Source organism: Panthera tigris, chromosome C1 (genome assembly GCF_018350195.1).
Source record: "Panthera tigris isolate Pti1 chromosome C1, P.tigris_Pti1_mat1.1, whole genome shotgun sequence".
Classification (NCBI taxonomy): Eukaryota; Metazoa; Chordata; class Mammalia; order Carnivora; family Felidae; genus Panthera; species Panthera tigris.
In genome coordinates this window covers 80,217,298-80,244,659 of record NC_056667.1, presented here as the reverse complement: position 1 = coordinate 80,244,659, position 27,362 = coordinate 80,217,298, and the positions used below count along the sequence as shown (strand labels likewise).

The 27,362-nt window shown below is 42.6% G+C and overlaps 1 protein-coding gene across 3 annotated transcripts in view; it reads right to left on the bottom strand.

Moving 5' to 3' along the window:
• TLCD4 (TLC domain containing 4) overlaps positions 1-27,362 on the bottom strand; it is a 97,295-nt gene that overhangs the window by 49,142 nt on the left and 20,791 nt on the right. Inside the window, exon 1 of one of the 3 annotated variants that reach the window (XM_042997955.1) lies at positions 19,964-20,236. The exons of 1 other annotated variant lie outside the window; for it this stretch is intronic. The gene's annotated coding sequence lies outside the window, so the exon portion shown is untranslated. Of the gene's footprint in view, positions 1-2,288; positions 2,375-19,963; positions 20,237-27,362 lie in introns of those variants that run through there. One more of the 3 variants, XM_042997956.1, reaches the window with a different exon arrangement.

Below are 27,362 nucleotides of genomic sequence, written 5' to 3'. Positions count from 1 at the left end.
GTATGTGGTTATATTTTTAGTAATTTATTTTAATTTAGCACAAATCTAAGAATACAAAGAAACTAAAAGACTTTTAAGTCTTTACCAGCTATTTGTCATGTATCTTATATCTGTATTAAAATAAAAAAGGGGGAAAATCGGTTATCTTAAATATTTCACTCTTACAAATCTCAGGTGGCAAATTTAATAGCATGATATTCAAAATTATCTAAGTCTTAGTGTTTAACATTAAGAGGAAATTTCAAGTACTATAACTGAAGGTATTCTTTTAGTAATATTAATTTTTAATTAAACTTAGGACAAATCACCTGATTTCTCTATGCCTCTATTTCCTCATCTATAAAATGAGTTCATTAGATAATTTCTAGGAAACAAGCCAAAAATCATAATAAAACTAACATTATCTGCAACAGCAAAACAAAAAATAATTATGTTATAAAAACTAATTGTACAGTGAGACAAAAAACATTTAAACCAAAATTAAAATCTTAAGAAGAATAATACCATCTGGTTCTTTTCTACTTAAATTAGTATTTAACTTTTAAAAATAATTCTGCAATCACACACATCCTTGGACCAAAAATCCTCCATGACTTTTTATCTTTACAATAAAAGATTTTTATAAAAGCGTTTCAGGTTTTAAGGGTAGAGTTAGCAGAAAGAATATGCATATATACACATTCAAAGTATGTTTCCCTTCTCATTGAACTGAACTTTATTTGTCTCCTAAAAATCTTAGGAACATTCAGACCAAAAGAAAGACACTAAAGCATTTACTCATATCTAGCAAATATAGCATTTCTAGAAATGGCTCCATCTTTGATAGAGCTGACCCTCAAATGAAAAGGAAATGAATCAATACATATTTCCAGCTGCCTAATGTGAAGAAATAAAGTCACCTCGTGGAGCCAATTCACTAGAGAAAAACCAAGTCATTGACTGCACTAGCAATAACCCCACTTCATTCCCTTCCAACCAGGACCTTGTAATAAGAATCAGGCTCCCACAGGGCCCCTTCTGACAGAACTCATGTGTCTGTAATGAGTTCTTTCCCCATTCTTTCTTTCTGGTGTGTGTGCTCAGTGAAAATATTGATAATACCACTCTTCTGCAGGAGGTTCCATTAACTTTATTGCTCATTTACTTTTTTTTTAATTCAACATGTGTTTTGGGGTATTAAATTTTTTAATTTGTGATCTTTTAGCCTATTAACCAAATAATACATAAAAGTAAGTTTTGTGCATAAATTAAACATCATTATAATTCACTAAGTGAGATGTAAAAGGCAAAATGGTTTTCTAAGATTAAAGCAAATGGGGGCCAGGTGGACAGATAAATGAAGAAAATGAAGCCACTAACCAGAAAAGAGTGGACAGTCTAATCTTAAATGTGAAGGATGGTTTGCCCTGAAGGGTTCTTTCTACACATTGCCTACGAGTCCTGGAGGGTGCTGGATATGAGCTACTCATTCACTTTTGTTAAAATTCAACGTATATAATGAGCATTTATTTCATTAATGTTTGCTAAAATTTGTATTATAAAACATAGTATTACACATTATCCATTTTATGAACTGTTGATGTAATCAATACATTAAAAAACAAAAGCACTCTAACAACTCACCATTAAGAAATTCCCCGATTCCTAAAACAGCTAGTTTTTATTAAGTCTTTGTTATACTGGCTACTTTATATTTTTAACAGATTTCCTTTCACTTAACTGCGGTCTTTGAGGGACATGTTGAGAGTCTCCCTTCACAAAAACATTTCATTTAAAACTAAAGAGCTCCATATAGTCCAGTTGTGGCTTCTATTAAAGGCTCAACAGACAGAAGCTAATTAAATTGTTCTACTCTCAGCTTTGCTTCTTATTAAGCAGCTGCTTGCTTCATTAGTCATGCCAAATCAAGGACAAATCTTGTGATTTTTTTAATAAATTTCCCCCAGAAAACCAAGGCTTCTGGTAGAAAGCAAGTACCTCTGTTCATTCACCAAATCAGGCAAGAGAAGGAGGAAAATGGACAAAGCCGAACAACACTAATTACTGACATAGATTAAGAACTTTTGAGAGTTTGGAGATTATTGAGTAGAAGAATACACAGTAAAAGGAGAAAAGTATTAGACCTGGTTCCTACACCTCTACATATGGCTAGGAGCTGGCAGACAGTGGGGATTCTAGGCTAGGAAGGAACAGCCAGAACAGGAAGTCGGAAATATTTCTGTGGCAATTTACAAGGGGAGTGTCTAGACATGAACTTTACAATGTAATTAGCCCATCTTGATTCACACCAGAGAAACTCTTCCAGAGGACTCCAGAATGCAATGATGTTTGAACATTTTCTCCCAAGACGGTTTCCATAAGCTTCCATTCAAGCTGGTTTCTTAGAAGAAAAACATGAGAAGGTTTGAAGTACATCTCTTTACCGTCAGCTTATAAGAGCCCCCTCCACCAGGACTCCCAGAGGCAGGGTCACCGGAAAAAGCACAGCCAAACTGACTCAGCCCTCACTTCAGCCAACAGTTCATTGGACATCTGTCACATGCCCACCAGCCAACTCCTGTGCAAGGTCTCGAATACAAAAAGGGACACGCTTATAGGCCAGTAGGGAAGCAAAGAAACTGATCACTAGCACATAAAGTGCCAAGCTCAGGGTGCTAAGGGAGTATTCCCCACTTTCCGTGAAATAAATACCCCACAGAGAGGACAGTAAACAGTGAGGAAATATCGGAAGGTATTCAGTGCAAACCAACAGGACATCTTCTCTTCTGTTGAAGTCCCAACAAGACTCTTTAAGGCTGAAGTGCAAGACTCAGTTCCCCCAGCTGAATCTAGAACTACCGACCTGGAAACACAATGATTACTCTCACTTCCCATGTTCGTTATTCTCTTGTAATACAAGGGCTTCCCTAGGAAGTATGCCACTTCCAGACACATGCAGAACTGCACTCCTTCCCATTCTGACACAACATGAACCACTGCTGTAGTGATCAGCAGTAAAAATGTTAAAGAGGAAAAGGTCTTGTGTGGTTGTCTTTAAGGGCAGCAAGGAAGGGGGAAGCTGGGAAGAATGCTTCCTTGTGTTTAGCATTCCTTTTCCCGTCCTTCCTAAGTTTCCTTTCCTATTTCCCACATTGATTCCAAACACTCACTGGACTTAAATCTTCAGTTCTCTCTCTCTTATAATAGATATGGTTCCTTCGCATTTCACCAAAAAGTGGAGGCTGTTGAGCAAGAACTCCCTCAAGTGTTGAAATGTCTACCTCCCCTGCCCCAACCCAGAACCTCTTCTTTGCACTCTATAGGCTCTGCCTGGGTATATGACCCAAATCTTTAACATAGCTTCTGTTGTGTGCAATCAAACCTCACCATCCCCCAGCATACTAGTCCTGGATGATCACCTTCCCTCTGGATGGCTCCTTAGGGGCATCTTGGAGGCCCCATGGGCTCTACATGACTCAAGCTGAACTTAATCCCAAACCAGTACTTCTCCCAGAGTACCACAGCTCAGAGAATGGTGCTATCCACCACACTTTCCCATCTTCCAATCTAGAATAGCTCAGTCACTCTGGTCCCCTTCCTATCCCTTATTCCCACAATTAACTGACTGTCAAATCCTGGCAGAATGAATACCAAATGAAGGATAACTTGATTCCAGGAGAGTTCTGAAAGTTCCTCTTGAAAGCTTTATGAATAATATGAAGAAATGTGGCTGGAAAACAAAATTAGGTAGATCCAGAGCTAGCTGAAAAACTAGAAGCAGCCTGTGGATCAATGAGCTAAAATAAACTTGAGAAATATATTCTAATATCCTATAAGGTTCTCTCTTTTTGGTTTGTATTAGTAACATTTTTACAGATATTTATATGATACTCAACCTGCACATAATGCAGAGCTGGGAAGGATAGCTAATGTAATGGGTTAACAGAATCAGGTTCCTAAATTCTCTTCATAAGTGGAAATAGTGAGTCCCAATCAAAAAGAAAAAGTATAACAGGAATAAATTGTCCAAAGGCAATGCCTAAGTATAGGACTTAACACATTGGCTACATCTCTCTCTCTCTCTCTCTCTCTCTCTCTCTCTCTCTCTCTCTCTCTCTCTCTGACACACACACACACACACACACACAGTGGAAGCCTCAGCAGTTGAAGATACACAAACCTATGAGAGATGATAATGTAATGAAGATACTAATAACAAAAAACAAACTTCAGGCTCGGGTAGTTAGCATAAAAATGTCCTTTGGATCAAGACACTTACCAGTCCCACTTTACTCTGAATTAATCGCAAACCATTGGGAACAAGATTACTTAGAAAGGACTCAAGAGCATCCTTCAAACATCTTCATTGTCGTGTAAAAAAGTAAAAGATGGAACTTATTCTGCATTACTCAAAAAGGCACAAATGGGCAAAAATTACAGGGAGAGGAGAGTTCAGCTTAATTCAAGGAAGAACCTTCTAACAATTTAGAGGTGCCTGGGCATCCATCACAGAAGAGATAAAAGGACATGGGGTGGGGGTGGGGGTGGGGGGAGAGATGTTGAGCCCAAGTCTAGCCTTCAGAGAGCTCTCAAAGATTCTGGGATTCTAGGACTGAACTGAACTTTGGTATCTAAAAAGAAAATTTTGCATTAAATACTACATAAGCTTCTAACAGTCCATCATTTAGGTTTTTAAAAATCACAACTACATCTGTAGGAAAACATTAAGTACACGTAACATGATGGGACAAACACAGGCTCAGTCATGGTCTTGGGATTGAACCTTATTCCACTGCTTGCTGTGTGACCCAGGACAGATTTCTAAATTTGCCTTATCTGGCCCTCAGTTTCCTGCACAATGGAGGTAACAGCAGTCCTAACCTGGTACAGATGTCCTAAGGCACAAACCACATGTGTGTTAGATACTTAGAACAGTACTCAGCATATGGCAGACACGAAGTTTCTGCTTCCACCGTCATCCATCCCAGGCAGCAAGATGGCATGCAGTTTCTGGGTCTGTTACCACTCCAGCCAAGGGTAACAAGACCAGTGTCTGACCACTAGCCCTAGGCCCCTAACTCATCCCTGTTTACATCAGTCAACACACACCCATGCAGGCAGACCCCACTGCAGAAATCTATCCTCTACCACGGGACTACCTCTGTCATGCTCCAAAGTTCCTTCCCGGCAGCCACCTGACCCAGTCCCTCTCTCCCTCCACCTCTCCAACCTGTCCACTAAACCCCCTGGGGTTGCTGCTCCCCACCCATATCCCCTGCCTCTCCTCCACGTGCTCTGAAGACACTCCTCCTCCCCGGCAGCCCCTCTCAGGGAGCAGATGCCTTAGTCTCCCACACTTCAGAGTCAGGAGGCCAGCCTATATCCTCTTTGCTCCTTGTGGTCTCCTTCAGGCCCTACTCCTCCATCCCCCTGCTCCCTGGAAACACCCAGAGTGTTTTGGTCCTACTATTCGGTAATGCCTCCTCTCCCCCTCCTCAGTGTTGTATTCCGACCTCCTGAACATTTCCTTCCATTTGGGGACTTTGGTCTCAGTTCACTGATCTCCTCCAGCCCTGATATCATCCTGAGTGACTTCTTACTATGTAGGAGGCCAAGATTTCCTTAACAACCCAGTCCTTCTTTATCAGAAATGGCACCTCTTCCATGCCACCTCAACCAATCAGGGACCTTCATTGTCCCTTACTCATTGTTTATCTGCCTCAGAAACAGCATTTCAAGTATTCCCCTGTTGACTTTTCCTTCAGGTGTGCTCAGTATTACAACATTCTCAAGACTACTTGACCTCTTTGCTTGTTCCTATGCATTAGTCCTTTCCTCTGTTTTATTTCCCTCTTTCATCAGCTTAGATCCTAAAGACCATCATTTCAGTAATACTCTTACTAACACCCCACATTCCCTTTCCACTGCCAAGAGCTGGCAAAACTCCAACCCCAGAGCTGCTCAACTATTTACTCAGTGATGAGCCCTAAACAATCAGAGCGCTGTTGGGAAATGTCACATACCCGCAGAGATTGAGGCTGGTGAGTGAAGAATGACAGTGGGATCAAACAACCCTCAAGGCTGCACAGCGCTCCCATGCACTGCCCAGGCCAACCAATCCTTTCCCACTCCACAAATGATTTTTCAAATCATCTCTACTTTTCAAATGTCTAACCATCCACCCCCATTCTTAACAGATAACCCCCATCTGACTTCACACACACACACACACACACACACACACACACACACACACACACAGAAGCCAACATATGAAAACACTACCTGCACACAAACTACCTGCACCTTCACCCATCTGTCCTTCCACCTCAGGGCAAGCTCTCTAACCCGTGCACTTTGAATCCATCCTTTCTGGCTGCCTTGGGAGTCTTCTGCTCCCCATTACCCTTTATTCTCTGCAACTTGATCTTTCTATTGGCTACTCCCGAGTTAACTCTCAAACTTCTTCAGCTCTCAGGTCAACCCTCACTTCCTCAGAGAAGCCTTCTCCAAGCTCCAGCACCAGATCAGCCCCCCTCCCCTCATCTGCTCTCAGAGTGCCAAGTCCCTCGCCTTTACAGCTGCAATTTATTTTTAAAAATTTCTTTTTAACTTGAGTATAGTTGACACACAATGTTATATTAGTTTATGTGCACAACATAGCAATTCAACAATTCTGTATGTTACAGCAGGCTCACCACAGGCATAGCTACCATCTGTCACCATACGACATTACTGCAGTACCACTGACTGTATTCCCTACACCGTGCCCTCCATCCCCGTGACTTATTCCTTAACTGGAAACCTGTGTCTCCCTCTCCCCTTTCCCCATTTTGCCTACTCCCCACCACCCTCCCCTCTAGCAACCATCAGTTTGGTCTCTGTATTTATAGGTCTGATTCTATTTGTTTGCTTGTATATTCATCTGGTTTTTTTTAGATTCCACATGAGTGAGATCATATGGTATTTGTCTCTGTCAGATGTAGCTGCAATTTCAATGAATGTCTCCTTCCCCCAGAGAAATGTGAGCCCCATAAAGGTGGGAAACATGAACATTTTCTCCCTCACCACTGCATCCCTATGCCTAGCGCAGGCCTGCCATATAGCATGTGCTCAATAAATGTCTATTAAATAAAATGACAATAACAGATACTCATATTCTTATATGTGCTTTTCATTCTGCTAGTATCTCATCAGCAACAGGTCCCTCATTTTACAGTGTAGTCAGAACATTGGGAAAACCTGAGAACATATTTCCTTCAAAAGGAAAATCACTTCAAATGTCCAAGAGCAAAAAGTACCCATCAATATTTTAAAGTGACCTAATACTGAATAAGTGCTTCAGTCCATTTGTACAGCTGTAACAAAATACCACAGACTGGGTGGCTTATAAACATCAGAAATTTATTACTGCCTACAGTTCTGGAGGCTGGAAGTTTGAGATCAGGGTACCAGTATGGTTTGGTGAGGGCCCTCCTCCAGGTCACAGGCTTCACCTGGCAGAAGGGGCAAGGTGGCTCAAGTGGGGTCTCTTACAAGAGCACTGATCCCATTCATGAGGGTTCCACCCTCATGACCTAATCACTTCCCAAAGACCCTGCTGGCTCATACTACCACCTCCTGGGGGTAGGATTTCAAAATATGAATTTGCAGGGTGGGGAGGGGAAAACAAACATTTAGGTCATAGGAGTAGCATATATAGTTTGTCTACCCCAAATTCCTTATAACATATAGTATGTGTTCAAAGGTTTCATAATAATTATAATCTGCACTGTATTTTCATACTGTTACCAGCTACAGAAGTACTTACTGATTTATCTACCATGTCAGTAAGCCTAACATGTGAAAGTGTTTTAAAAGTCTCTACTTGCAAACTATAAGCCATTTTTAAATGAACGCATGACTGCAGAAGATGAGACATTTACCAAACCAAACAAAAACCCTTTCAAAAAAGCCACACCAGCACCTCACCTATTCATTCTGGTTTCTGTTTGCATTTACATATGGGCAAATGCTTATCTAAGTGCTTGCGAAATGTTAGTAATTAACGGAGACAATAACACCCCCCCCCCTTAGTAAAAAATAACTACCACACTACCCACTTTTGTCTTTTGATTCTTGTAAAAACCATTAAACATCTAATCAAATATGTACAAAGTTCTCAACTAACTACAGTTATACTTTTTGTTTTTTATTGTCATTACTGTTATTTTCATTCTACATCAAAAGCTATATGAAAAAAAGTTAGGAAAACTATGTGCAGAAACATTCCACCTCCTTTCATTTCCTGAGTACCAAGTACCATTAGCATTAGTGTGAAGGTCTACCAGAAGGCAGCTACATAAGAAATCAACCTAACTTCCATAAATCCTCAAATATTCATGGTACTGCTTTTTAAACAGAAGCAATGGGAAGAAAATGAAGACTAAACCAGGAAGGAGTAAGGAACCCTATATGAAAATGATTAAATTACACTCCCTTTCTCAGATACATGATGTTACTTAAGATTTAACAAGGAACTGCTCATGAGGATAAGAAAAGAATTCTCTATGGTTCTTCCCTGTCACTTAAGATACTAAACTTTGAATAAGGGTATCCTTTATATTTTTCCCATTCCTTCAATCCTTTTTCTTCCAAGAGCATATAACAGAATTCAAATCAAAGAGAAATCATTCAATTCTCCATGTTACACACCCTGGCAATGGACACCTCCCTGAATTTTTTTTTTTTGGTTTATAGATTGTCTTAATAACAAAATTTTAAATATTTAAGGTTAAATATTCATACTTTTCTACCTGACCTTTATTTTTCCCACCGTCCTATGTAATAATTACAATCACAGGATGTACAAGCAGGAGGGAGGCTAAAATTCTGTTCCCCAAACTGGCTCTGTAAGAGACCCCCACACTCAGGGGCTGTGGGGTGGCCCCATCTTGCAACAACTTGGAGAACTGTTGTAATAGCTAATTCATATTGCTACAAATCACTTTAGTCCAAGATTTCCCTTTTGTCTCCTTATGCCAGTGCCTTCTAGATCTTTCTCTGACCCTTCTCATTGTTTTTCAAAATTTCATATCCCAGAGCTTCTCCCTGCCCCTCTCACATGTGCTCATACAGTACTTTCTCTGTATGTATTCTTATGCAGACCAGTCAAGAAGATTCTGTAGTCTTCTTTTTAAAGTTTGGTTGTTGTTGGGGGGTTGGGAGGTTGATATTTTTTCACTCAGCCCAGAGTCCCCACCACGACATTCTGGCACAGCAAGGACGGGTGGGTATCTCCTCCTTAACCCCTCCCTGAGAATTCCTGCTCTTTCAAGAAATAATTTCTCTCCTCTGTTTCCCACAGCACTTGATTAGGTCTCCCTTCTATTATAGGTTGTTTGTTTGTTTGTTTGTTTTGTTTTGTTTAAGAAGGCTTCATGCCCAGCGCAGAGCCCAATTCGGGGCTTGAACTCACAGCCCTGAGATCAAGACCTAAACTGAGATCAAGAGTCAGAAGCTTAGGGGCACCTGGGTGGCTCAGTCGGTTGAGCAACTGACTTTTGCTCAGGTTGTGATCTCACAGTTCGTGAGTTTGAGCCCCATGTCAGGATCTGTGCTGACAGCTCAGAGCCTGGAGCCTGCTTCAGATTCTGTGCCTCCCTCTCTCTCTGCCCCAACCCACTCACATTCTGTCTCTGTCTCTCTCAAAAATAAATAGGCATTAAAAAAAAAAAAAAGAAAAAGAAGAGTCAGAAGTTTAACCGACTGGACCATCCAGGTGCCCCTATTACAGGTATTTTCAATTAGGATTTTAATAAAACATTTATTCTTATTTTCCTAACTTATGCTCATTTATACTTTTTACATATTCTGGCTACTAACTTAAAAATAAATAAAATGAAATCTAATATAATTAATCTATGCTGTGTCAACTTTTTAAGTTTTTTGTCTTATTTACATTTTTTTATTTCATTTTACACTGACTCTCTGATATGGGATTTGTTTTTTAATGCCTAACAAGAAGTATAAGGGAGTGACAATTGAAAAAGGCCACCTTCCCCAGCTTTCCCTTCTACTTTGCTGGTTCCCAGCCCCCAATCCACCATAGAATTCTCCCCTTAGAAATTCAGTTCACTTTCTAGGGCCTTAAGCCTGAGAGCACAGATGGCACATTTTATTTACTTGGTAAATGTTTCCTAGTATCTCAACCCACTTAAAAGTTTATTGTAAAGAAGGTTTTGTTTTTCAAACCTAAGAGCTCCAATGGTAGCCATTAGCTTTTGGTTAAACCAGAATGTCTTAAACCAAGGCATTGGAAGGCCTTGGCAAGTAATTGGAAGATCACACAAATACAGTACTTGGCACAAATAATAAGGGGTTGAAAATGTATACAATTGGAGGTGTCACCTTTAAGGAAATCAACGTTTCAAATACAACACACTCTCCTAGTCTTAGAAGAGGTTAGCGTGTGAGGAGCCCTACAGCTGAAGCAGGTGGTGTCATGTCACCTGGGGGACTCAGGAAGAGGAATGAGGTTCTGTAGCCAACCTCTACCCAACTTTGGATGTCCTGATTTCCCTGCAATTCCCTTCCTGGAAGGGAGCCTCTTGGCTTGGGATATCTCTTGGGTTCCTGCCAACACTGTGAAATCAAGGAAAAGCTGGACAGAGCAAGATTTTTCAAAATATGTTTTGTTCCTTTTCTAAAGGAATCACTGCCAAGCAAGCTGGGAAATCAGAACCTAAGGAGAGAGGGAGGTCCGTCTCACCTTCAAATTGTTGATCCAATTCCCCCTGAGAGAGTCTCTGGGATGCAGAGAAGTGGCTGAGGTAGAACAAAGCCTGCCTGCCTTCTATGTTTCTCTCTGTTCGCCTGCTCTATACAGGAATCAGAGACAATATTAACTGCGTTAGAGGAGCTGAAGAACAATTGAGCAAATCTCCCACCTGTTGAGTCTTAAAATGCATTTCATTCAACTAGAGAGAGACCTAGAATCAAATCCTAGTCCCAGGATTTATCAAGTTGCCATGGGCAAGAAGAATATGACCTTTCTAACTTGCAAGTCCGATGAAAGGGATTAAGAATGCCTACAGTGCAAGAGGGTTGTCTGGCTTACGTGAGATGAAATCAATGTACCAGGCACAGTGCTCGGCACATGTAGCTACTTGTGATAATTCCTCAGTAGTGTGACATTGCCACCCCTGTCACCCAGAGGTGGAGTTTATGCCTCTGCCCCCATGAATCTGGGCTGACCTTGCCATCTGCTGACACGCAATCGGTAGGAGAGAGGCTGTGAGGTTTCTGAAGCATAGGTAGGCCTCAAAAGACCTTGCAGCATCCGCCTTTTGCTCTCTTGAGCACTGCTCTAAACCCGCCATGTGAAGAAACCGGTCTAGTCTATTGGAGCATGAGACCACCTGGAGAACCGAGACACCCAGCTGATAGACAACACTCAGTACGGGCTCCCAGCACGCTGGCAAGCCTGTTTCCATCTTCCAGCCCAGCGGACCCTCCAGCTGAATACTGCCATACGAATGAGCCTAGAGGCGGCAGGGTAACTGCCTGGCCACCCACAGAGTCACGACAAATAAGAAATCATTGTTGTAAACCACTAGGTTCCGGGGGTGGTTATTCAGGAATACATCAAAACACCACTCAATAAAGGATAGCACTTATTATCACCACCTTTTCCTAACCAAGAAATGTTACACCCATCTCTCAAATGTTACCAAGTCACAACGGGATAGATATTTGGTATCTGAAGCAGTGTCATCGTTTCCCTCTCCTTTTTCACCTTTGGCTTAGGAGCCCGGCAGCTTATATTCACCTCTAATCTGATTGGGGGGTGTAGTGGCTTAAATGAGAAGACAGCCAAGGGGTTCCTGAATTTTCTAGGTGAATTTTCATGCTGGTCCCTAAGGGCCACTTAACTAACACCCCTACTAAGGTACTTTGAGAGCGGTTTCTCTTCTGACCTCTTCCCACAGATTGCCTTTGCCAAATGCATGTTTCCCAATACATGTGACACTTAGCAGCCTGATTCAGTATCTGGTTTGACACTTAATCAGGCAGCCAAAAAAAATCTGAACACACAGACACGTTTCTCTGAAACACTTCACAAGCTAAGAGGTGATGTGCAAATCAGTCACACGTTGCTCTGGGTGACCTCAAGGTTAACACTGACAAACATACAAACCTCATGTTTAAATTTAGGGTAAGTCCTGTTAAAGTACCTCAGCTTGACCGACAGACTTGGTAACAAAGAACTGTCCTGGGACGATGTTCTGAGGCAAGACTTAAGTGGATGTGGTCATGGAAACGCAGACCCAGGTGGCTCGTGAGAGTGGAACTTTCCCAGCTTCACAAAACAGGGTCACACTGCCCCAATCTGTAGACCTCTGAGTCTTGCTAATACTCTCCCATGCTACCACCTAGTAATAACTGGAAGCTTGGAGAAGCTCAAGATTTCTTGGAATGATGGCTCTGGGCCTTCTCACTTGCGGAGCTCCTCAGTGTCAACACATACCATCCTTCCTGCATGGACCAACTGCAGACTTGGGCATGTGTGTTTTTAAGAGGAAAATATTTTGTTCATTGTTACAGTCCCAATACATTAATGCCATTTAAACATAATCCTCACTTCTGGGAGGTGGGTGAGGAGCAGGGGTTAAATAGGTGATGGGGATAGAGAAGCGTGCTTGTCGTGATGAGCACTGGGTGATGTGATGTACAGAAGCACTGAATCAGTAAATTGCACACCTGAAACTAACATTATACTGTATGTCAACCGGAATTTAAATAGAAACTATAACAATGGGGGCGCCTGGGTGGCTCAGTCAGTTGGGCATCTGACTTCGGTTCAGGTCCTGATCTCATGGTTTGTGAGTTCGAGCCCCATGTCGGGCTCTGTGCTGACAGCTCAGACCCTGGAGCCTCCTGCTTCGGATTCTCTGTCTCTCCCTCTCTCTGCCCCTCCCCCACTCATGCTCTGTCTCTCTCAATAATGAATAAACTTTAAAAAAAAATAAAAAAAAAACTATAACAATAAATATCCTCACTTCTTGCTTTGTAAGTTGCAAGGCTAGTAATCTCAGAGAAGTGGGTTCTACTCACAGAAATTCCACTAAGATTATATATCCTGTATTACCTTGTAGAAAACATGGTCTAAGAATAATACCCGATTGCTACTTTCATTGGTACTCCTAAAGCTCTCTCTGGATTAAACCCATGAACTTACCCCTCACCCTAATGACTCTTACTGAGGAGGGCCAAGGTATGTTACCCCTCGCTAGCAAGGAGGAACAGGACATGAAATGGCATCTTGAAGCAAGGTCACTAGGTTTTGTACAACATTGGGGACGTTGTTGAGAATGCTGGCCATTGCATATGCAGTGTTTTCTTGCTGAAAATCCAAAGAAGTTTCTCTCACCTCCCAGAATCAGGAATAGATGGATTTCTCCAATTTGGTTTCTCTTCTGGACACCTTAAACCTTGCTGTGGGCTGTTTGTCTCTTCTCCTAGGCTGCTGCAAAGCCTACAGCCAGAACTTGAAGGTACCCTTACAACCTCACTCATAACTCCATCTTATTTTCTTTTGGCTTTTCTTTCTCATCCTAAATCTACTGTATCTTGTCATATTGTATGGATCTTTGTAAGCCATCCCAGATCGCTTTTGGAACAAAGTAGGGTATAAATAAAACTAAAGGCATTATGGGGTGCCTGGGTGGCTCAGTCGGTTAAGCGTCCAACATCGGCTCAGGTCATGATCTCGCGGTTTGTGAGTTCGAGCCCCGCGTCGGGCTCTGTGCTGACAACTCAGAGCCTGGAGCCTGCTTCGGATTCTGTGTCCCACCCTCTCTCTCTCTCTGCCCCTCCCCCACTTGTGCTCTCTATCAAAAATAAATAAAATGTAAAAAAAAAAAATTTAAAAAAAAAAACTAAAGGAATTATAACCAGTGTTTATGCCTAGCCCCCCCCCCCTACTTCAGATGGGGAACTCCTGGAAGCAAGGGCTGTGCATTGCCCCACTATGTGTCTAGCACTCTACTTTTACAGCTGAATGAATATTTGGGGAATTAAATGGTAGAATATGTAAATTTTGATAGCACTGTGTTAACTAGATTATAAAATGAGCAGTATACTGATGATTTCATCTTTTATCATTAAAACAAATGCACAGATGTGTCAAAGGATGCATGTCCAAGGGTGTTTAATACAGCATTCGAAGAAACCCTAAGGTCCAATGATGGGGAAATGATTATACTGGCACAGCCACACCACAGCTTACACAGACATTCAAATACACAAGATGATACAGAAGGGCATTCACCATTCACTATGGAGTGTGTGTGTGTGGGGGGGAAACAAAAGCAGGCTATGAAATAATACATATTTCATAAATACCTAACTGGATTATTTTGGCATTTGTAGAGAAGAAGGGCTGTGCCCCCAAATTGCTACCTGGCTGTGTTTGGGAGTCAAACCAGAGGAGACAGCAGGTGGAGAAAGGGGAAAGTGTGAACTGTCATTCTCTTCAGTGTTGGCTGTTTTAATGGTTTTTCTTTTTCTTTTTTTTTTTAAACGAGCAAGTTTCACTTTTGTCATTTAAAAATAAAGAACACTGCAGAAAATATGTAACGACTTGAGGTGTTTTTTTTTTTAACGTTTATTTATTTTTGAGACAGAGAGAGACAGAGCATGAACGGGGGAGGGTCAGAGAGAGGGAGACACAGAATCTGAAATAGGCTCCAGGCTCTGAGCTGTCAGCACAGAGCCCGACGCGGGGCTCGAACTCACGAACTGTGAGATCGTGACCTGAGCCAAAGTCAGACGCTTAACTGACTGAGCCACCCAGGCGCCCCGCGACTTGAGGTTTTAAAGCATTCGCCAATCCTCAAGATGCCTAATGTCTCGAGGATTTGGTTAGGAGATCCTAAGGTGGGATACTCCCAACCAGCTGCCCTTCAGTCCAGGCAGCCAGGCCTCCCAGGTGGGCAACTTGGTTCCCCCCCCTTACAGCCTTCATCCCACCCTGGGTTCCTCCACTAAGCAGGTAGGAAATTGGACTGTTTCCTGACATTCACACAGGCTTTTAAAATTTGAAAAGGCAACGAATCTTTCTCAATTAGCATACAGCCGAAGTCTTTACAAGTCCTTAAAATAGCAGGTAATAAATTAGAAAACATTTAAATTCTTAACTGTCTCAATGTTTTTGCACGTATTAGAGCAAAACATGTTAATTAATTGAGCAAGACCAGTTTGGGGAATTCTGTCCCTAAAATGTTAATACTTTGTAAAGGAGGATGGGGGGTTAATTGTTCTAAATTTTTCCCTGAATGAAAATTCCTTCTTCCCCATCGCACAAATAAATATATACCAAATAGAAGTTTTCTCTGTCTTCAAAATGTAATTTTGAAAGGTATTTTTAAGCCTATTTGGAGAAGGTAATTAAATTAACTTGACCAAGATAGATTCTCCATGTCCCCAAAATGTAAAAATTAAATCAAAACCAATGTATTAACCCATCAATGTACAGTTATTTCTAGGGCGGCCATGACGGGATATGGTGGTGACCAACACAACACAGGCCAGAAAACAACCACGGGACTCTATGGAAATAGTCGGGTGGACACCGCTAAGTCCAGAGCTCAGAGGTAACATCGGAGAAAGCATTAGATATATATACCAGACAGCTGAGAAGTAAAGCCACACACTGAAAACATATCAACTGAGGTAAGAAAATCAAACAAAGCAAGGATGAGTCAAAGGGAGTCTCCACCTAGGTCAGAATATGGATGATGAAAACAAGCAAATAAGGAGGCAACCAGAGTGAACCCTGACCCCCGTGCACGTTTTCTTCTGTGCTCTGTTGTGCTTGCCCACTGGTGATGGTGTCAGGTGGAGGAGGCAGGTGGTAATTGTTATGAAAAGGCGATCAAAGGCGTGCAGATACACTGCCCCTCATTAACTCCAGGCCACAGATCCTGGAAATTAGCTCAAGGATGCTGCATGCTGCCTCACCTATTTCTCCAAGAAGCTTTTTTGGCAATCCCAACGCCTATGGATGATGATTCCAGTTTGACTGTAGATCTTGAACTAGAGGTCTAAGGAAGCTTTGATAACCTAACCCTTTTACACAAGGTAATGAGAGTACTTTTCCATTTCTCTGGGAGGCAAGCAGCTAATTTCCTAATGAGTTTGATCAGCACATGGAGTTTTGAAACAACACACTGCACTGACTTCTGTAAGAACTTCTCAAAGCTGTGTGGAAAGTTATGAGCCTACACTTCGCACTATAAGCCCCTCTGCTCCCTATCCAGCTGATGAAAGTGGACGTGGCCTAAATCTACCAGCCTATTTGTTTTGGATCCATTTGTCCTCTTCACCTACAGAGAGAAATCTGCTCTAAAGACACTGTTTTCAAATTCAAGTTTACTCCTTCCACGCTACCTTTTCCCTCAAAACCATTTTGCTTTGAAGTGGATACAATTGATAGGAAGTCCCCTTTGGCACCTGTCCATCCAGGTGCGTTCACTAATGTGAGTCCTGCATGAATGAGCATACCAGATGGGCTCCCACACTCCCACCTGTCCCATGTGGACCAACAGGGGTCCAGATTTCCCGATCAACTCTGTGCTCCCCTCCACCTCCTCCAGCATCTCCAACCCAAATGCAACCTGTTTATCCATCCATTAGGCAAATGGTTTCCTAACAGTGGACTCTGATCCACTAATAGATGATGAGTTTTTCAGAACACTGAATAGGAACAGAAGCATAGAAACAGAAACCAGAATGCGGTACACAAGAGAGTAAATATTGTTTCATGAAACTGGTTTCAGACTCACACATACTTACTTCTGTCCTGGGTCGCAGTGCAAAACCCATTCTGTACTGTGTTGTAATCCAAAAACGTTTGAAACACTGCTATAGACAAGCCTTTGTCCCTCTAGTCAGACTCTCCCCCCCCCACTCTTGCTATCCGTCCCACTGCTCAGCAACTCTTCCTCATGCTGGCTCAAGCTCTGAACTGACTTCCAGCTGTCTTCTTTACCCGCTGTTTTCACAAACCTTGGCCTTTTACAATGATTCACAAGCTCCTTCTCATGTAGCCACAGGATTGCCTTCTCCTTGAACAGACCAATGTTCTGAGAAAAAAACAAAAAATCCTTTGCTATTCCTGCCTTCTTTTCAGGTCTGGGATCTGCTTGCAGAACATCCAACTGTCTCCCTATGAATAACAAACCTCAGAGCAGTAGGACTCCGTTTCTTTGTGTGCTACCTTTCATCTCCAACAAGAAAAAACCACCACCAAAGTCACTCTCACAATACCTCAGATTTTCTTACAAAATGAACCTTGCTTTCCTGATGTAATGCATTCTCTGGTGTCATACGTTCAGTGCCTGATAGCAATGGCAGGTGAATATAGCTCATCTCGAGTGGTGAGTTAAAGTCTGGTTCCCATCCTTGAGAACAGATGGTTACTCCACCTCCATATTGCTATCTTCTTCCACTCACAAGACAAATGGAAGGAGGGAGGGCACAGCAAGGTGGCTCTACGCGTGTGGTGGCATCTTTTCCTCTCTCAAGGACGAGAGCACAAGCTGTCTGGCACAGTTCCACCACCCCCTCCTGCCCTCCCTTGTCCAACCTCCCACAATTCTCGCCCAGACAATAAATTCATTATCTTCCTCCACAGAAAAAACTAGTTTGCTGTATCTTCCTGTACACTGTTCAGTTTACTTTTTTCTGCCAAAATGACTACCCTACTTTTTAACCTTCCAAGAGATATCAAAGCTAAAAGGAGCCTTAATGTGTAGGATATGGGACACTGATCTGAGAAGAAGGGGGTGGGGAGACATGGAGGTCTGAAGTTTTCTGCTCAGTTTCTTCTCAGACTTGGAAGGCCAGCTTGGAGGGAGAAACATAAGCGCTGGGTGGGCCTCTTTTAGAGCACCAGGGGAGGGGAGGGCTGCACTAGACTCAGAATGGCAAGAAACACTCTCTGAGGGTAAGGGAGAGAAGGAGAGGTCACACCTAGGGCACATTCTAGAGTTTGCCTGGAAGCTCCACTACTCCCTTCCTGTAGCCCGACTCCTTTCCCACTTCCCAGTCGGGATTCCAGGGCCCCTTTACTACCTCTCTGGTTGCTGGGATGGCCCTCCCTCCCCTCCCAAGTCGCCACTTCCTCCTCCCAACTCCGTTGCTGGGAATGCTCTCAACCAGTGTAGCTCAGAGTTACGTTTCTGATAGCTCCCTGCTCCCAAGGCCTCCGTCTCCCTTGGTAATCAAATCAACCTCTCTCCATGGAGGTTTCAAAAAAGCAAGGAAAAGATAAGCCAACTCTTGCACCATACCCCCAGGGTCTTTGAGAAGACCCAGCTTCTTTGGGTTACCTTCAGCTTCTTGACCTTCAGCTTCCTAGGCACCTCCAAGTGTACACAGCTTTAGCTGCAAAGAGCCTTTATTCTTTCCAACAAGGTCAAGAAGGCTTAGAGTGAAATGCGTAGGCATAGAAAGCTCATAGTGTAAACAATTATGACCGCTGAGCGGCTGGATGCCAGGTGCCCAGCTCCAGCAGGTAAAACTCATAGGAGATCACACAGCAAGGATCCCAACGCTGGAGGGAGGTATTGCAGCAAAAGGAATTGCAAGGGCAGGAAGAAAAGAAGCACTCTCCAAATACATTCTCCGGATCATCTGATGATGGCACAGGAGCAGGGAGGTGGTAAGTCATCCGAAGTCCACCGCTCCCCACGCCATTCTTTCCAATTTTCTAGCACGGCAGGGGGCCACGTGTCTAATTCAGTTTCATCCCTCCAATTTAAGGAAAAGATTAACACGGGGAAAAAATTCTCTACTTCACACGTAAAAGGAAACTGGGATTCTGTCATGTTACCTTCACTGGCTCCACAAAGATGAAGCTGCATTCTAGCCTATACCATGTGCCCAGACGGCAGCATCTTTCTTAACACACACACAGTCCAAGATCCATTTGTCTCAACTCTGCTTACGACTGAGCGAAGATTTCACCAAAATGACGGTTTCTTCCTGCTTCACATGTCAACTCCTAATATCCACACAAACTCTTCCATCTTGTCTCCAAACTGGTATCATATTCATTTCAACCTGGTCACAGATCACTCTTTAAGAACAATTTTATAATTTCACATTAAAATGTGAGCTAAACTAACACTCAGATGTGTACTTCAAAAAAAAAAAAAAAATACTGGCCAGCAACAGTGAGCCTTTCTTTAATGAACTTTGACAACTCAATGTACTTTCACAGAGTTTCCCACCCTCTTGGGCTGTAGGAAAATGCTAGCATTAGGGATCCCATTTCAAGGCTGGGTAAACCGAGGTTCTCAGTCCAATAAACTTGAGGGGGTTACAATGGTAGAGCTGTAAACAGAACCCAGCCCCTTTCCCACTAGACCCTACTGCATGAGGTGGCTAAAAATGGGACCCACTTGAGAACTACAAGGGTGGGGTGAATAAAAGCTTGTTTTACTTAGTAGAGGGGAGGTGGGAGAGGGGGAGACTTACCCACTTGATGCACCAGACTATGTACCGGCCTCTAACAAGAAAGCTTTCCCTGGCTGCCCCACGCACCCATCCCTTTGAGCTGAGACCCGAGAGGCACCGCCGGGCAGACCCCGCAGCACGAATCGCGCACACCGGGGGCGGGGATGGGACGCGGAGCGCCCGGGCGGCGCGGGGCCGCGGGCCCCGGGACACACGCCAGCGCCCCGAGCGGCGCCCGAGCCCGCGGGGCCGGGAAGATGCTGAGCGGCCGCACACACCTGCTGCAGCCCGCCCGGGCGCCCCTGGCCGCCTCCCGCGCTCGGGACGCCCACCCAGCTCCGGGCGCCGGAGCCCGCGGCCGCGCTAGGCCGGGGGCGGGAAGCCGCGGCGCCCCTGCCCGGGGACTGCGCTCGGCGGCGCGGGGAGCCGCGGGGCAAAGCGAGCCCGCCCTTTTCCCCGAACCCCCTCCAAACAGCGTCACCTGTGCCGGGTCCCGGGGCGACTAGCGCGCGGGCGGCGGCTGCACCGGGCCGGGGAGGGCGGCGGGTGGTCACGGGCGCCTGGTCAGCCGGCCCGGCCCGAGGGCTGGCGCCGGCCAGAGCCGCCCCTCGAGATGCTCGGCGGGAGCCAGGGGAGCCGCGGGCCCCGGGCCGCTTGGAGGAGCAGTCACACGGAGGCTACAGCTACCGCCGCGGCCGCCGCGCCCGCCCGGACTGCGGGCTCGGGTTACCGCAGAGCGGCTTCTTAAAGGGGCCGCGGCGGCTCCGGCTCCGGCTCCAGCTCCAGCTCCGGCTCGTGGCGGCTCCGACCCGCGGCCAAAGGGGGCGGGGCCCCGAGGCCAGCTGTGGGGCCGACCTTCGGGAGCTGGGACTTGGGTCCCGGAAAGGGCTCGGAAACGGGAACACCCAAGGCGGGCTGCGGTGGGATCGTGCAAAAACCCACCTCGCTAGGGACAGGGCGTGCGGTGCCTCGGTTTCCCAAAACAAGTAGCGAAACTAGCAAGTGACGAGAACGGTCTCAGTCCGCATCCGCAGCGGTCAGTATCCGGGGCTCGCCACGTAACCCAAATTCTTTTCAGATTATCAATTTATATTGTATTTATAACAGATAGGAGATGGAAGAGTAACTGCTGATTTTTCATGCCACGTCTGACTTGGCCAAATCCGAGTCAGCCCTATTCTTGCTTGGGGCTGCAGGTGCACTCCAAACTGGGTAGGGGGCGTGTGGAAGAGGCACGTTCTCTCAGAGCAGCCTCCTCCGGAATCCCTGAAAAACCCTAGAGAGTGCACTAGCAAGGCGCCTACACCCAACACCTGGAGCCCCTCTGCTGTCAGGGTGGGGAAGTAGGATTTGATTTTTGGTGCTGGTAGAGAATTCCAAGTTGTCCGGCGCATAAAGTTTGCCATTCAATAGTAGCTCTTCTGACCTACTAAATAGAGCCTCAAAAACCTTCAAATGTTCTGGATCAACAGGATGGAATTGTTTTGAATAAAACAAAATAATGAAGAAGTACATTTAGGCTGTTATAGTTTGTGAAAAGTGATCACAAATATTTTCTCAGAAAGAGGGGAGTTCTAATGTTAATTAGTAAGCACCTCTATTAATAATGTAGAGCAGTTATTTGTAAGAAATGCCTATCAAGGGGCGCCTGGGTGGCTCAGTTGGTTGAGCGGCCGACCTTGGCTCAGGTCATGATCTCGTGGTCCGTGAGTTCAAGCCCCGCGTGGGGCTCTGTGCTGACAGCTCAGAGCCTGGAGCCTGCTTGGGATTCTGTGTCTCCCTCTCTCTGACCCTCCCCCGTTCATGCTCTGTCTCTCTCTGTCTCAAGAATAAATAAACGTTAAAAAAAAATTAAAAAAAAAAAAAAGAAAAGAAATGCCTATCAATAGAGCTAATATGTTTTGCCTAATATTTACATGCACACAAATACATGTTAGCTAACTGAACTTCACTGAGGCTCAATTTCTCCATCTATAAAATGGCAATAATAATTCACAGTTACCTATGGAGACCCAGTCTTGGCTAAAGTACCTCAGACTAACCTAGAAAGACAAAACCTATTCTACCCTATAGGGACAGGAACCTGCTTGCAGTCAAGCAGGGAGGAAGATCCTGTAGGCCTCCCAGTGCATTTCTCCATTCTCTCCCCAAGACTCTAGGGACATACCAGGGCACCAGTGCCGTTTGACCACAACCTGCCGCATCATATTTATTTCACACAGTTCTTGACAACTTTGGTTTGCCCCATATCTGCGTGGGCAGGATAGTTGTGTGTACACTTCTGTGGGGTCAGCCCTAAGTGTATAGACTGCACGTGTCATCTCAGGACTCTGTCTCAAGATACTTCCTCCAGACCCTCCTCTGTGCCTGTCTCGTGTCTGATAGTTGCTTTTTTTCCCCTGATAAATGCACCATCATTATCTTTAATATGCATATTTTCTAACACCCACAGCAGCAGCCAAAGCCAAGTAAACCCACAGAAATCCACTCTATATCCCACTATATTCCTTCATGTTAGGCCTCTGCAAATGCACCATCAAATCTGCAGGATTATTGTGAGATTATACAGAGCATGTAAGTGAATACATCAAGGACAAGGCCTGAGATAAGGAAAGGAATTCAGTAAATATTAGGTGAATTTTGAAATTTTAAACTAGTCAAAACCCAAAATGACCTTAGGAGGTAGAAAAATGTATCAACTGCATATTTTTCATGAAAACTGTAATGCAGCTTAATTTCTTTAAAAATAGTCACTTCATTATTCCCATTTAAGTCTTTAATCATTCTTAACTTTGTTTTCCCAATATTTCCCCCCAATGGAAATTTCCCCCATGGAAAGTTCCCCCCAATTCTATATTTACTATCTGAAGTTTGTCTGCTTGTTAACTGTTGAACTATCAAAGCTGAGCAGTACTTTTCGTACTTTTGTTCATTGAAACAGAGAAATGAAATTCAGAGAGATGAAATTTATCTTTGCTTAAAAATAGAGGAAAATACAAAAATTCTTGAGGCAAATTTTTCTGATAAAATTTTCTTTCATAGTCTCTAGACAAGAGATATGGTTTATTACACCTGTTCCTCTCTATGTATCTTTTCTGTATTTGTTTTTTTAAATTTGTTTTTTTTTAATTTTTTTTCAACGTTTTTTATTTATTTTTGGGACAGAGAGAGACAGAGCATGAACGGGGGAGGGGCAGAGAGAGAGGGAGACACAGAATCGGAAACAGGCTCCAGGCTCTGAGCCATCAGCCCAGAGCCTGACGCGGGGCTCGAACTCACGGACCGCGAGATGGTGACCTGGCTGAAGTCGGACGCTTAACCGACTGCGCCACCCAGGCGCCCCTAAATTTGTTTTTTTAATTCCAGTATGATTAACATAAAGTGTTATATTAGTTTCAGGTGAGCAATATAGTGATTCAACAATTCTATAATTCTATACATTACTCAGTCCTCATCATAAGTGTACATTTAATCCCCCTCACCTATTTCACCCATCCTCACACACGTGTATATACACACACAATATCTACTTTATCCATTCATCTGTCAGACACTTGGGCTGTTTCCATAATTTGGCTATTGTAAATGATGCTGAAATAAGCATACGGATGCATATATCTTTTCAAATTAGTGTTTTTTTGGATTCTTTGGGTAGATACTCACTGGTGGAGTTACTGGATCATATGGTAATTCTACTTTTGATTTTCAGAGAAAACTCCATACTGTTTTCCACAGCGACTGTTTTTCATACATACTGTTTTCCACAGTTTGCATTCCCACCAACAGAGCACGAGGGGTCCTTTTTCTCCATGTCCTTGCCAACACTTACTGTTTCTTGTGGTTTTGATTTTAACCATTCTGACAGGAGCGAGGGAATATCTCGTAGTTTTGATTTGCCTTTCCCTGATGAGTGATGTTGTGCATCTTTGAACACGTCTGTTGGCCATCTATCTGTATGTCTTCTTTGGAGAAATGTCTGTTCGTATCTTCTGCCCATTTAAAAATTGGATTATTTGGTTTTTTGGTGTTGAGTTGTATATGTTCTTTATATATTTTGGACACTAACCCTTTATCAGGAATGTCATTTGCAAGTATTTTCTCCCATTCAGTGGGTTGCCTTTTAGTTTTGTTGACTGCTTCCTTTGCCGTGCAGTTTTTTGTTTGTTTGTTTTTGTTTTATGTAGTCCCAATAGTTTTGGTTTTGTTTTTGTTTTTTTTTTTTGCTTTTTTTCCCCTTGCCTTAGAAGACCTATCTAGAGGGGCACCTGGGTGGCTCAGTTGGTTAAAAGTCCAACTCTTGATTTCTGCTCAGGTCAAGATCTCACATTTCTGAGATCGACTCTTGTGTCAGGCTCCATGATGGGTGTGGAGCCTGCTTCAGATTCTCTCTCTCTCTTTCTCTCTCTCTCCTTTTGCCCCTCTCTGCCCTACAGGCACACAGGTGCTCTCTCTCAAAAAAAAAAAAAAAAAAAAAAAAAGAAGAAGAAGAAGAAGACAACGACGATGACATATCTAGAAAAATGTTGCTATGGCTGACATCAAAGAAATTACTGCCTGTGCTCTCTTCTAGGATTTTTATGGTTTCAGGTCTCACATTCAGCACTTTAATCCATTTTGAGTTTATTTTTGTGTATGCTGTAAGAAAGTGGTCCAATTTCATTCTTTTGCAAGTTGCTGTCCAGTTTTCCCAGAACTACTTGTTGAAGACAAATTTTCCTGATGAATTTGTTTCCAAAAATTCCTAACCTACTAAATAGAAACAATTATTTAGCAAACTGAGACCAAAAGCTGCTTCTCTCTAAAATAACAAGATAATTAAAGTAAAAATATTTTGGAAGACTGCTGCAATATCCACTCTGCTCTGTTAGTGAGGATATAACCAAAATAACACCAAGCATTTGATCAGAAAGATTGATTTAGTCAAAAATTAATAACCGGTACTACTTTTTATAATTATTATTGGTAGTTTTAATGTATCAAGAATTTGTGAGGGTTTTTTTTTTTTTGAGTATTTAAAAGTCCTTTCACTTGCTTTTCCGAATTTTTGAAGAAAAAACTATTTCAGGATATAATGGTTATCTCTGGGTGGGTGAGATCTTTACATATTTTGTGTACTTTTTGCTTATCTTCTGTGATTTCTTTCCTATATGTATGCAGTACTTTTGTGTGTATTTTTATTTTTAATGAAAGTAACACATATAAGTGAAAATTCAAATAGTTCAGAAAGGCTTATAGCAAAAACACCAAGTCACATCAATCCCCTGCCCAACTTTCCCCCACATAGCATCACCCCACGTTTCACATGACCCTGCTAGGTGTTCATTTCCTAAATGATATGCTTATGCCAATGTTTTGTGACTCTCAGTGTTAGACATTATTCATTGACTTCTTGCCATGGTATTGAGGATTTAGCTCTTTTCCACATACCACCACCACCACTTTGCCTCCACCCTTCCTTCTCACACAGCTACATCACAACTTTTATTCAAATCAATAATTTGTGTTTATATCATCCTGTCAGTGTAAATACAGTCCATTGCTGAATCAAGTAAGGTGCCATGATAATGCTTCTCTTGACAATCTCCTGTTCTCCCTGGAGTTAATAACTGCCCAGCTTTTTCACTTTTTTTTAATGTATCTAACCCAAATTTTATTCAGATTCTTCAACATATCTATCAAATGCCATTCAATAATATCTTCCAAGCCCAAACATTGGAAGTTCACTCTCTGATTTAAGCTAAAGCAGATTTTGGTAGTTGACTAAGACGGTGTGCTGGAAGGTAAATTTTTTAGAGTGCTTGATATCTGAAAATGTCTATATTCTAGTCTCATCCTTGATTGATAATTTGGATAGGTTGAAGATCATGTTCCCTCAGCATTTTAAAAGCACCGTTTCACCGTCTTTTACTTCCTGTGGTTGCCAGTGAAATACATGCCTAGTGCCTTTCCAGTTCCCCTTCCTCTGTATCTGGCCTGTTTTTCTTTCTAGAATCTTCCTACTATCTTTATACTCTCAAATTTCACAACGATGTACCTTAGAATGGGTCTTTTTTCTTTGATTGTGCTAGACCCTCAGGGGTGCTTTGAATCTTATCTGCAAATTTTTTTCTTTTATTATTTCTTCACTAATTTCCTCATATTGTATTTTCTCTCTTTGTGAACTGTTGTGAGCAGGATGTTGGGACTTCTTTATTATTCTCTAGACTTGTTGTCCTTTTATTCCACTGATGATCTCTGCATCTTTCTTTTTCTATTCTTTATTGTCTAAGATAGAGGTTCTCAATTGGGGCAAGGGCAGGGGGTGTTGATTCATTGCCATTTGGCAATGTCTGGTGATACTTTTGGTTGGCATGCATGGGCATCTAGTGAGTAGAGGCCAGGGAGGCCGCTAACCACGTTACAATGCACAGGACAGCCTCCCACAACAAAGAATTCCCAATCGCAAATGTCTGTCATGCCAAGATTGAGAAATCCTGGACCAGGAGAATTACTTCCAACCTTCTACTGAAGTTTCCATTTCAAACATCTTTTTTTTTCCCATTCTCCAATCAGCCCTTTTGTTATGGGAACTCTCCATCAAAAGATAAACTCCTTTCTCCCAGAAAAGAAACTTCCTACTTCATGGAGGGACTTTGGTGGTAGTACAGTCAGTGTGAAGTGCATGAATGCAGGATGGCTGAAGGAGGGGGAGAAGGGACCCAGTGGTGTCCAAGAACTTCGTAAACAACTTGAGGGCAATTCTCCTTCTTCAGGTCTGCGCCTCACCCCTGCTTTCCATGCCTCACCTCTGCCTTTGTGGTACACTGATGGCCAAGTGCTAAGTCTCTTTGAAGCACTTTGGTTAAACCCCTCTTCCACTTTGTCAAGTCAATTATCTCTACTCCATCCAACTTCTGGCTTCCAAAATTTATTGAAATCTTTCATCTATTGTAGACTTTTCGCCTCTTTTCTTTTTCCTTGTGGATTGTATCCTGTTAACCCCTTTCTATACTATCATTTTAGTACCACTTTGCAAAGAATAAGGATAAACAAAAAAAATTTTTTTTTAATAACAGAAAGGGATACAGAACAGAAAAAGGGAAAAACACAAATCTATTTTTCTTAACTGTTTTTCTTAACTTGTTTTTAATTGTTCTAAAATATTTTCATGAACTTTTAAAAATTTTTACAAATTTTTCAAATTAGTTGAAATTGATGTTACCAATCACCAGTTTATATTCATAACTTTTTTCCATTTTATAAACTTATTTATTCTTTTCCTTTCTTTTTTATTGAAGCATAGTTGACACACGATGTTACATTAGTTTTAGATAGACAACATAGTGATTCAACAACTTTATACATTATGCTATGCTCATCATAAGTGTGTTGCCATCTGTCACCATGCAATACTATTACAGCACCATTGATTATATTCTCTAAGCTATACCTTTCATTACCATGACTTATTCATTCCATAAGTGGAAGTCTGTCCCTTTCACTCCATTTCACCCATTTTAAACATCACCCAGCCTCCTCCCCTCTGGCAACCATCAGTTTGTTCTCTGTTTATGGATGTTTTTGCTTTGTTTGTTGTGATTTTTAGATTTCACATGTAAGTAAAATCATATAGTTTTTGTCTTTCTCTGTCTGACTTATTTCACTCTGCATAATACACTCTAGTTCCATCCATGTTGTCGCAAATGGCAAAATCTCATTCTTTTTTATGGCTAAGTAATATTCCACATCTTATTTATCCATTCATCCATTAATGGACACTTAGGTTGCATCCATATTTTGGCTACTATAAATAATGCTACAACCATATATTTATAACTTTTAGACTAGTTTGTTGAATATCCTCCCAGATACTTTTCCATACATATTTGTGTATACTTTGA